This window comes from Pristiophorus japonicus, chromosome 8 (genome assembly GCF_044704955.1).
Source record: "Pristiophorus japonicus isolate sPriJap1 chromosome 8, sPriJap1.hap1, whole genome shotgun sequence".
Taxonomy (NCBI): Eukaryota; Metazoa; Chordata; class Chondrichthyes; family Pristiophoridae; genus Pristiophorus; species Pristiophorus japonicus.
This window is the reverse complement of record NC_091984.1, coordinates 91,054,994-91,067,451: the sequence shown is the minus strand read 5'-3', so window position 1 is coordinate 91,067,451 and position 12,458 is coordinate 91,054,994. Positions and strand designations below refer to the sequence as shown.

At 46.4% G+C, this 12,458-nt stretch overlaps 1 protein-coding gene across 1 annotated transcript in view; it reads left to right on the top strand.

Annotated features, from left to right (window-relative positions):
* Nucleotides 1–12,458, top strand: part of efcab7 (EF-hand calcium binding domain 7) — a 126,919-nt gene that overhangs the window by 61,696 nt on the left and 52,765 nt on the right. The window lies entirely within an intron of this gene.

The window sequence follows — 12,458 nt, the reverse complement described above, 5'->3', positions numbered from 1 at the left end:
CACATTGGACTTCTATTTTTATTTGTTATTGATTGATTGATTATTACTTTGATCTTGGTGCTTTATTTGCAGGGTTCCTTCTATTTGTTATTTGTTATTTGTTAATTCATCGCTTATTAATTTTGTGTGTTTTATTTAGTGCTTTATAAGTATTGGTCCATGTCCTCTCAGCTTCCTTGTATTTTTTATTATTGAATGCTTATTTTTGTGCTTTGTTTAGTGTTCGGTGCTTTAAATGTACTTATGCTTCTTTAATGTTGTTGTGAAGATGTTTAGTGCTTTGGAAAATCCTCTCACTCCCTTCTCTCCCCCCCCCCCCCCCATCTCTGGCTACCTGCGGTTGATTTCCTTAAGTCTCCGCAAGGTTTTTCTGAGCATACAAAAGTGGATACATGCGCTGGCCTAAGTTCGTTTGGAGTAACTTTTCGCTGGCTAAACTTGCTTAAATGGCCAAAACAGGCGTAAGTGGTTGGTAACGCCCCCTTTTGGAAAAAAAAACGTAACTATAAAGAAACTGAACTCACTCACTTAAACTGGAGCAAATTAAATGGGGAGAATTGCGATTTTTAAGATGCTCCAAAAAAATAGGAGCAACTCCTGGGGAAATTTAGACCCTTAGACTCTGAGGTATGACAATGCACAGCACCCTCAAAATGTATGTAATGTAACATATCGACCATTGTGGATCCTTACTGTATCGAGGGGCAACACAGTTGCACGGTGTAGGAAATCTGATTCTCAGTGCTACAGAGACAATTGGCCACACTATAGCAGCAGAGAGGATGAGGAGCGTCTAGATCATCTGAAGAATATGTTCAGTCAAGACACAGGAATAGTGTAGAGAGAGCAAAGTGGGTGACGCAGCCACAGAGGAGCAGAGTGATACAGGACTCAAATAAGTGGAGCTGAGTCCACGGCCAGATCATCCGTGATCTTGTTGGGTGGCGGAGCAAGCTCGAGGGGCTAGATGGTCTACTCCTGTTCCTAATTCTTATGTTCTTATGTTCTTCTGTTCTTATGTTCTTATTAATGTTGGGGAAGTCCAGAACCAGGGGTCACAGTCTGGGGATGGGGGGTGGGCCATTTGGGACCGAGATGAGGAGAAGCTTCTTCACCCAGAGAGTGGTGAACCTGTGGAATTCTCTGCCGCAGAAAGTTGTTGAGGCCAATTTACTGGATGTGTTCGGGGGGGGGAGTTAGATGTGGTCCTTGCTACTGGGGGGATTGGGGGGTATGGCGAGAAAGCAGGAATGGGGTACTGAGGTTGCATGTTCAGCCATGAACTCATTGAATGGCGGTGCAGGCTCGAAGGGCCAAATGACCTACTCCTGCACCTATTTTCTATGTTTCTATTAAATGTGCCAGGAACTCTAGTTACTGGATCTGACCCATAGACAGTTATTGTTAAATAAATATGAGGTGGACAGTGACAGTAACTCTGAATAAAGTGGTCCTGAGCAACATTGCAGCACCATAGATCAAGGGACTACTCAGAGATGAGCAGGTAAGCAACAAAAAATAGGAGAGGGGTAGTAATGAGAGATTCTATCGTCAGGGAGATAGGTTGTTTTTTAAAAATTTTGCAGTTGTAACCAGAACTCCCGAATGGTATGTTGCTTCCATGGTGCTAGAGTGAAGGACATCACAGAACTGGTGGAAAATCTTCTGGAGAGGGAGGGTGAGTAGCCAAAGCATGTGGTCCTTATTGGAACCAATGGGATGAATAAATGTATTTGAGGTCTTGTCTAGGGAGTTTAGCACTAAATTGAAAAACAAGATCTCTAGGGTGATGCTGCTTTCAGGATTACTTTCTGTGCCGTGGCCTGGACAGTTTAAGGAAGATTACTCATCATCATAATCATCATAGGCAGTCCCTCGGAATCGAGGAAGACTTGCTTCCACTCTTAGCATGAGTTTTTAGGTGGCTGTACAGTCCAATACGAGAACCACAGTCTCTGTCACAGGTGGGGCAGACAGTGGTTGAGGGGAAGGGTTGATGTCTGCATGCTGTTGGCGACGATACTTGAGGAGCTCAGCACCCTCCCGGATGCACTTCCTCCACTTCGGACAGTCTTTGGCCAGGGACTCCCAGGTGTTCGTGGGGATGTCGCACTTTAACAGGGAGGCTTTGAGGGTGTCATTGTAACATTTCCTCTGCCCACCTTTGGTTCGTTTGCCGTGGACGAGTTCCGAGTAGAGCGCTTGCTTTGGGAGTCTCGTGTCTGGCATGCGAACTATGTGACCTGCCCAGCGGAGCTGATCAAGTGTGGTCAGTGCTTCAATGCTGGGGATGTTGGCCTGGACGAGGACGCTAATGTTGGTGCGTCTGTCCTCCCAGGGGATTTGTAGGATCTTGCGGAGACATCGCTGATATTTCTCCAGCGACTTAAGGTGTCTACTGTACATGGTCCACGGCCCTGTAGACCATGAGCTTGGTGACAGTTTTGAGGGCCTGGTCTTCAAACACTCTTTTCCTCAGGTGGCCAAAGGCTGCACTGGTGCACTGGAGGCGGCATTGGATCTCGTCGTCAATGCCTGCTCTTGTTGATAGGAGGGTCCCGAGATAAGGGAAGTGGTCCACGTTGTACAGGGCCGCCCCGTGGATCTTGATGTCTGGGGGGCAGTGCTGTATGGGCAGGACGGGCTGGTGGAGGACCTTTGTCTCACTGATGTTTAGCGTAAGGCCCATGCTTTTATACGCCTCGATAAATACATCACCTATGTCCTGGAGTTCAGCCTCTGTATGTGCACAGACGCAGGCATTGACCGCGTACTGTAGCTCGACGACAGAGGTTGGAGTAGCCTTGGACATGCCCTGGAGACAGCGAAGGTTGAACAGCTTTGCACTGGTTCTGTAGTTTAGTTCCACTCCAGCGGGGAGCTTGTCAACTGTGAGGTGGAGCATGGCAGCGAGAAAGATTGAGAAGAGGGCTGGGGCGATGACGCAGCCCTGCTTGACCCCGGTCCAGATGTGGATTGGGTCTGTGATGGATCTGTTGGTGAGGATCATGGCCTGAATGTCATCGTGGAGCAGGTGGAGGATGGTGACGTACTTTTGGAGGCATCCGAAATGGAAGAGGACACTCCATAGACCCTTGCGGTTGACAGTGTCAAAGGCCTTTGTAAGGTCGAAGAAGGCCATGTATAAGGGTTGGCGCTGTTTCTTGCATTTTTCCTGCAGCTGTCGCGCTGCAAAAATCATGTCCGTTGTGCCCCGGAGGGGACGAAATCCGCACTGCGACTCCGGGATGAGCTCCTCAGCCACGGGGAGAAGGCAGTCGAGGAGGACTCCAGTGACGACTTTCCCAGTGGCTGATAGCAGGGAGATTTCTCTGTAAATGCCGCAGTCGGACTTGTCCCCTTTTTAAAAGATGGTCACGATCACTGCATCTCGGAGATCTCCCGGGATGCTCTCCTCCCTTCAGATAAGAGAGATGAGGTTGTGTATTCGCACCAATAGTGCCTCTCCGCCATACTTCAGCAGGGATTCCATCCTCTCCCGTAGCCTTGTTGTTTTTTTGCTGTCTTATGGCTTTTTCTACCTTATGTAGTGTTGAGGTCTCACTGAGTTGGTGGCGGGTGGCATGCTGCGGAATGGAGTCGAGAACACTCAAGTCAAAGGCAGAGTCTCGATTGAGGAGATGTTCGAAGTGCTCCCTCCAGCGGGCCCTGACTGCCTCGGTGTCCTTGATGAGTGATTCCCCGTTCTTGGCTAGCAGCGGGGTGGGGCCTTGTGTGTTTGGACTGTATATGGCCTTGACTGCGATGAAGAATCCTCGCACATCATGGCTGTCGGCTAGCTGCTGTATCTGTGCTTTCTCCATCTACCACCTGTTCTTTAGGTCCCGTGTTTTTTGTTGGACCTTAGCCTTTTGCCGTTTATAATGCTGCTTTGCTGCTCCCGAGTTGGGCTGCTGTTTAAGGCTAGAAATGCCCTGCGCTTGCAATCTATTAGCTCTTGAATCTCCTGATCATTCTCATTAAACCAGTTCTGGTGTTTCCTGATTGAGTGACCGAGCGTCTCTTTGCAGGCACTGGTTATGGAGGCCTGGAGGGCAGACCAAGCGCTGTTGGGCATTCTGCATCTCGGGGTCATCAAGGCACGCCAGGTTAGCTGTGGGGCGCTGACTGTAAAGGGCTCTCTTAGCTGGGTCCGTCAGTGCCCCGGCATTGACTTTTTTGCGACACTGCTTCTGCTGCCCCCTTGGCTTTGGGGCTATGTTGATGTCAATGATGGATCGAATTAGGCAGTGGTCCATCCAGCAGTCATCAGCTCCTGTCATGGCACGGGTGATGCGCACATCCTTGCGATCCCTGGCTTGCACGATGACATAGTCGAGCAGGTGCTAGTGTTTGGAGCGAAGGTGTTGCCATGATAACTTGTATTTGTCCCTATGTCGGAACAAGGTGTTGGTGATGACCAGTTCATGCTCTAGACATTTTGTCAGGAGTAGGGTAATGCTGGAGTTGGCTTTTGCTATCCCCTCTCTGTCAATCACGCCTCCCCAGAGGTCTGTGTCCTTTCCAACCCTGGCGTTGAAGTCGCCGAGGTTCATCAGTTTGTCGCCCGTGGGGACGCAGGTCGGGGATTTTTCGAGGTTGGAGTAAAAACCCTTTTTGCCCTCATTTGTTGCATCAAGTATTGGGGTGTAAGCACTGATGACTGTGGCGCACCGGTTCCGGGATAGGGTGAGTTGAAGCATCATGAGGAGTTCGTTAGCCCCGCAGGGGGTGTCTTTGAGGCGGTCGACCAGCTTGTTTGTGATGGCGAAGCCGAATCCGTGGAGGCGGCGTTCTGCCTCTGGTTTCCCTTTCCAGGAGAAGGTGTAACCTCCACCTTGTTCCTTGAGCTGGCCTTCCCCTGCCCACCGGGTCTTGCTTAGGACGGCGATGTCGATATCAAAGTGTCTTAAGTTCCCGGGCAACTATGGCAGTGTGGCATTCTGGTCTGTCACTGTTGGCGTTGTCCATGAGGGTCCTGACGTTCCAGGTCCTGAACTTCATGTTCGTGGAGTGCAAGATGCCTGTGCATGATTTCTTTTAATGTGGGGTGGTCGTTGCACACTGGCTACCACAAGGGCTAAGTCTTGGTCCAGTTGCAAGGGGGTCCAAGATGACTGGAGACCAGGCACTGCTGTATGGGCCTAGTTGCCTATGGCGAGATGTTGGCTGCAGGCTCGGCACTGGGTAGCGCCCTTGATGGTAGGTGGGGTTCAGAATGGGGGGGGGGGCGGGGGGTCACAGCCATTGTACTCACCATATGCAGGAGGAGGAGAGGAGGCCAGGCCATCAGTGGGGAAGGAAAGGTCCAGATGGTGGAGGAGGTGGAGGCCCGATAGCTAGGTCCAGCCACCTAGTCGCCGCAGGGTTCCAGCCGGGAGGCCCAGGTCGCGCCGAGTCGCCGCAGGAGATCCAACCCGGAGGCCCAGGTCACATCGAGTCGCCACAGGAGGTCCAGCCGGGAGGCCCAGGAAGATTAAGAAAGTTAATGTATGGTTGCAGAAGAGAAGGGGTCACATTCTTGGGGCATTAGAGCAATTATAGCATGGGTAAGTTATACTGACAGGACAGCCTTCACTGGAATCAAAATTACACAAATATCCTTGAGGAAGAGGCAGTAAACAGGGCGAGGGTAGGGAAAATGTAGGTTTGAGACCAGAGTGGGAGCGCAGCATTAATAAAGCTGTTGGAATAGAGGAAGAAAGCTTAACTGATTATAGTGCAAAAGTATTCTCAGAGGAGAACGAGAAGGAAATAGCCTATGAGAAAGTGAGCGATTTAAAAACAGCATTGTAGATAGGGCAAAGGATAACAAAAAAATTAAATGATAAAACCAAGAAATAGAGTAAGGATCAATGTTCCCAAAAAATTTGAGTCATGATTGATTGGTATGTATGTGAATGCAGAAAATATTCAAATTAAAACTGGACAGTTAGAAGCATTAAAAGCTATGAAGAAGTATAATATTGACCCAGAATTTCCTGTAATGGCTTGAATAGTGATGTGCGCCATAATTTTTGCCATTTTGCATGCCGATCTCACCGTTGCTAACTTGCTCCAAATTTTCCTGAATTTCTAATTACAATATGCCACTGTAAGCATAGCTGCAAACCAGAAGCATCAAAATTAATCTTGCTTGTTCATTTTCGTGGGATTTCAACCTAAAGTATTTGTTTAATTATATCTGGTGGAAAATTACTAAAAGATATAAATGGGGATAAAAATTGAAGAAATATTGGCATAAGAACAAAGATTATTAGGAAAATAAGAGTTCTTCTGTAACTCACGCACTGTAATGGGAGCTGTGGATTTTAAGAGTGCTCTACTTTACCCCGATTGACATCAGAAATAAATTTCAGAAGCAATGGAGAAAACAATCACCCAAAGAGGCAATTTCATAGTGCTTCAAGGATTACTCTAGTTTTTTCGATTACAGTATCTAGCAGTGCGGGAAATAATTTAGTATAAATAACATTTGCATTTGCAGTACGTTAAACCTTCAAAAATGTGTCCTCTGTTTTGATAAATTTGATCAAGGGAATTTCGAGTTTAAATATATGAAGGTAGAATTTGCTGAATCTTGAAAGCAATTGTATTATGATGCCCAGAAGCGATGTTGCTGGTTTTAAATGCATTCCTGTGTTAATTTGAAAGGATAATTATAGTTTAGTTATGGACACATAACATTGATCGTAACCAATAATTACAGGATCCAAAATTGAATCTTGGAGAGCTAGGCTTCTCAAGTGAAAATGAAAATGAATATCAAGTGATGCAGAAAAAGAATACCATACGATAATGATGTGAAACACTGTGTGCTTAGACAAAAAGAAGATCCAGAGGGAGATACTTTGGAAGTGAATTCTATCATGCAAGTAATACTGAGCTATTTGGCTCCAAGTTCTATCCCAAACCCCCAACAGATCAGTTGTAGTCAAACACTTTATTCTCTGATTCTTTTTATCCTATTATGTTATAACATGTCAGTAGATAATGGTTAAATAGATATATTACTCTTATTAAGGAAATTATATTATTTGATGTAATGGATGCACAGCTGTAAGTTTGACTAAAAATATTCAATAAAAGCCAGGCTTATTGCAACCAGCAGTAACAGGTACAAAATTGCCCTGCGTTACAAGCCACCAAATATTGGAGATGGGAAAGAAATGGAAAATGACAGACAGTTCAGAGATATGCATAATATTGGTGGTTTTAACTATTCCAAGATGTTCTAGCATAAAGATAACGCATGTGATCAAAGTGGGAAGAAATTCTTTTTAAATGACTTCCGATATCATTTTTGTGGTTCAACAAGAAATTGTTATACTTGTATAGCACCTTTCAAGATCTCTGGACATCCCAAAGCACTTTTTATAGTCAATGAGTTTTTTTTGATGTGTAGTCACTATTGTAGGAAATGCAGCAGCCAATTTGTACACAGCAAGGACCCAAAAATACATATGTAACAATGACCAAATTATCTATTTTAGCGATTGTGGGATAAATATTGGCTAGGACACAGGGGTAACTCCCCTACTCTTCTTCAAACTAGTGTCCACCTGAGAGGGCAGGCATGGCTTCAGTATAATGTCACATCTGAAAGACAGCACCTCTAGCGATGTAGCACTCCCTCAGTATTGTACCTCAGGAGTGTGAGCCTAGATTTTGTGCTCAATTCTCTGTAGTGGAAACCCATGATCTTCTGATTCAGAGATGGGAGTGCTACCACTAAGCCATGGCTGACACAAGGAATGAAACATTGCTTGATTTTAGTTCTGGGAAATTAAATAGGTCAAATAAAACTGATGAGAGTAAGAGAACACTTGGTGAATAGAGACTGCAAAATAGTTGTGTTCAGTGTAAATATAGAAAATAATAATGAAAAGTTAAAGGTTCAGCAAGATAAGAAGTGATCTGACTCAAATCAGAGCAGAAATGTTAACAAATGGGTGACAGATCAGCAGTGAAAAACCGTCAAATATAAGATGCGTAGAGCAGTGGCATAAAACTACAGTGATGCAACTGGTCCAGTCAAACCAGGGCCCATTGGTTTACGGAGGCCCAATACGTTATTGGGAATATGCACCTGTATCCTGGGCTTATTTGGAAATTTTCTCCTTACTCTGGTGGAACATGATGATCTGATCCAATCATATGAGGCAAGTCTCGAAGAGAATAGGCTTGATATACTGTCGAGGGAGACACTTCACTTTCCTAGCCCCCCCCGCTCCTCTCCTGACAACTTCCTGCATTTTGTGTTATGCTCGTTGTAAGACTCATGACTCAGTGATCATTATATTTGTTTCTATTGCTAGAAATGTATGCACCGTTTCAAAAATGTTGAAACAACTGAGTGGAGCTGCTAAGCGCAAGAAACAAAAGGAGACTGGGGAAAAATTGCAAAGTTGCCAAAATTTGATGTTGAAGATCTCCGAAAGAAGTCAACAGCTCAGTAATATAATTCAGCCTAAGATTTCAGACGAGCTATCAGACTAGGTTACAGAAAGTATTTCTAATAGTATCAACAATCCTCCATTTTACTAAGCCACATGGAAAAAAATGAAAAAAAAACAGCCCTGCCAAAATAAGTATTAATGAGTTTTTTAGGATTTCATGAAGTACATGATCAATCAGACGCTAATCTTGAAAGTGATATCATCAGGTTTTTTTTGAAGACAAAAGGTCTGGAACTATCAAAACTACGAGGACAGGGAATTGATGGTGCTGCAAATATGAGCAGAATCTTTTCTGATGTACAAGCAAGAAAAGCTGCGAAAGAACTTAACACAAGATATTTCCGTATTTAAATTTAGTGTTAAATGATTCATTGTGAACAATAACAGAATTTTGAAAGTTTTATAACCTAACTCTGAATCTAAAAAGACTTGGTCTTATATGTTGGTCTTCTCATTGAGTGTTTTGGTTGCTTTCAGATATTGATGGAGAGATATACTTAATACCTTGACTCAAATTATTCTTAAAACCAATAATCCCAAAGAGTGAAACAAATCTTCATCTTTACACAAAGATTTAGAAAACTTCAGTGTAGTTCTTATGGGCCCAAATTTCCCCATGAGTTGCTCCATTTTTTTTTTTAGAGTAACTTAAAAATCTCAATTCTCCACATTTAAGTTGCTCCAGTATAATTGAGTTAATTAGTTTTTTTTTAGTTCAGGTTTTTTTTTCAAAATGGGGCATAACCAAACACTTACCCCTGTTTTGGCCATTTATGCAAGTTTAGACAGTTAAAACTTACTCCAAACTAACTTAGACCAGAGTAAATATCCACTTTTGTACGTTTTGAAAAACCCTGCGGTGAGTTAAGAGTTCAGCACAGGTAGCCAGAGACACTGGTGGGAAGCATTAAACACTAAAGCATTAAACACATCACTTTAATTAATAAAGAATCATATAAACCATAACATTCAATAAATAATAAAAAATGTAAAATAAATCAAGTAATAATTAATAAAGAGTCTTACCTTCCCGACTGGAGCACGCACCGGCAATGTCCTTCGGCCAGGCCTAGGTGCAGGAGCCTCGCAGCCAGCAGTGTAGCCGTTCTCCTGTGGTCCAGTACAGACTCCAGTCGGGTTGAGGATACCTTCTACTCATGTTTAATCTTTTTGGTTGTTTGGGTTTTCCTCCGTCCACTATTTGTCATATCTGGGTTGCTGTGGCTTTGTGTCTTTCAGCTCCCACTTCCCTTGGAGCGCTAAAGCCAGCAAGAGGGGTGGTAGCAATACAAGGGAACCTTCCCTCCCTTAAATGCTGCAAGTTCTGCATGAAATTGATGCCCCTCGTCGCCGACGGCAGCCGCGACCCGCGATGATCAGCCCCAAGCATGCTAGCACATTGCAGGGCTGCCCCGCCCCACCCCCACCGGATCAAAACTCTTCCATCCCCCCCCCCCACCAACCTGTTTCTCGTAGCCCTCAGCGCGGGAAGGCAGCGGCCGGCCTGTGCGGCAGGCCACTCTGCCCGGGATAGGGACGGTGAGCGTCAGCCCCTCCCACACAGCCTGCATCACACACACTCAGATTCTGGAGGCTAGGAGCTACTGCATATGCACGCACACTCTAGCGCGCATGTGCAGTGCCGGGACCTGGCTCCGCCCCCGACTCCAGTTGCCAAGCTATGCCACCATGGAGGAGAGGCTGGGGACTGGCCAAAATTGGCCCGAAGATTCTTGGCGCCCTTGAAGTTCTACAAAAGCGGCGCACCTCTGCTGAGTGCGCCAGAAATCTGTACTGGTCAAATTTGGGCCCTATGGGAGGAAAAAGCAGAGACTCTGGAGTCTGGCCACAATTTTTAAAATATACAAATTGTGTTATTGAGCTGGCCAGTCCAACACTTTTGTTCAAGAAGGGAAATAAAGATAAACCGGGTAACTTTCGAGCAGTTAATCTAACTTCAGTTGTGACCAAACTCTTAGAATCCATAATTTGTGACAAAATAATGAGCATTTATAAGTGGATGGGTTAATCAAGGACAACCAACATGGATATATTAAGGACAAGTCGAGTTTGATAAAAATGTAATTGTTTTTGAAGCAGAGTCCATTGGCTAGATAACGGTAATTTATTTTTGTAATGCAGGAGAGGTAGTTTTTTATGAATTTCAGAAGGCATTAGATAAGGGTGCCGAAATAGCCCCCCTCCTTTAAGAGATGGTAATGGGGCGGTAAGGCCTTTCCAACCGAGGGCAGGCAGATGGGCCGACCCATCAGAAATTGTCCCAGAGCTGTAGATGGTGGGCACGCGCCGACCCCTTACCACCCTGCGAGGGAAATTACCCCTCTGGAGCAGAGCCACCGCAGTTCAGTTGCTGGGCGGCACATCCGTCCTTAAAAGGGGAGGGCGCTCCGCTACGGCTGCCATTTTATTTTAATTGTCGGACGACTCTGAAGTTGGCCCAACAATGGTGGCCATGGGTCCGGCCGGGCACTCTTGGGTGCCGGACTGTTGGCCTGGCCGAAGCCCTCCCTGGTGGCCAGTGGGTGCCACTAAAGTGCGCCATCGCCCCAACCCTCTTCCCAATCTATCTCGCCACCATGCTCCACCTCACAGTCAACAAGCTCACTACTGGAATGGAAGTAAACTACAGAACCAGTGGGAACCTGTTCAACCTGTGTCATCTCCAGGCCAGGTCCAAGACTACCCCAACCTCTGTCGTCGAGCTACAGTACGCGGACGACGCCTGCATCTGCATATATAGGGGCTGAACTCCAGGACATAGTTAACGCATTTACCAAGGCGTACGAAAGCATGGGCCTTAACGCTAAACATCCGTAAGACAAAGATCCTCCACTAGCCTGTCCTCACCGCACAGCACTGCCCCCCAGTCATCAAGATCCACGGCGCGGCCCTGGACAACGTGGACCACTTCCCATATCTCGGGAGCCTACTATCAGCAAGGGCAGACATCATTGACGAGATCCAACACTGTCCAGTGTGCTAGCGCAGCCTTTGGCCGCCTGAGGAAAAGAGTGTTTGAAGACCAGGCCCTCAAAACTGCCACCAAGCTCATGGTCTACAGGGCTGTAGTAATACCTGCCCTCCTGTGTGGACCATATGCAGCAGACGCCTCAAGTTGCTGGAGAAATATCACCAACGATGTCTTCGCAAGATCCTACAAATCCCCTGGGAGGACAGGCGCACCAACATCAGCGTCCTCATCTAGGCTAACATCCCCAGCATTGAAGCACTGACCACACTCGATCAGCTCCACTGGGCAGGCCACATAGTTCACATGCCAGACACGAGACTCCCAAAGCAAGTGCTCTACTCTGAGCTCCTTCACGGCAAACAAGCCAAAGGTGGGCAGTGGAAACGCTACAAGGACACCCTCAAAGCCTCCCTGATAAAGTGCGACATCCCCACTGATACCTGGGAGTCCCTGGCCCAAGACCGCCCTAAGTGGAGGAAGTGCATCCGAGAGGGCGCTGAGCACCTTGAGCCTCAACGCCGAGAGTATGCAGAAATCAAGCGTAGGCAGCGGAAAGAGCATGCGGCAAATCAGTCCCACCCACCTCTTCCCTCAAGGACTATGTCCCACCAAAGAACTCACTTCAGGAATGGAAGCAAGTCTTCCTAGATTCCGAGACTCTGCCTATGATGATGATGATGACTAAAGTGGCTGCAGATCTTGCAGCGACCCTCCCCTTTAACTGAAGGGGACGGAAGTTGTGATGCGTCAATGTGACGCAGCATGTCCGCATCGCACTGACGTCATCAGCATCACGCTGATGACACTGCCCGTCATCCGCCCCACAGCCGTCCAAAACACTGCTGCTACAGATTGAAAAAGAAAAAGAGGGCAATTTCGCTACATTCTCCGCCCCAAGGACTCGGGCAGAGAATAATCATTTAATTCAAATTATCTGACCCGTTTCGGGTGAAGTGCAATTTCGCTCCCAAGTGTCTTCCAAGAGATTTGTTGGAAAAATTCAGGTG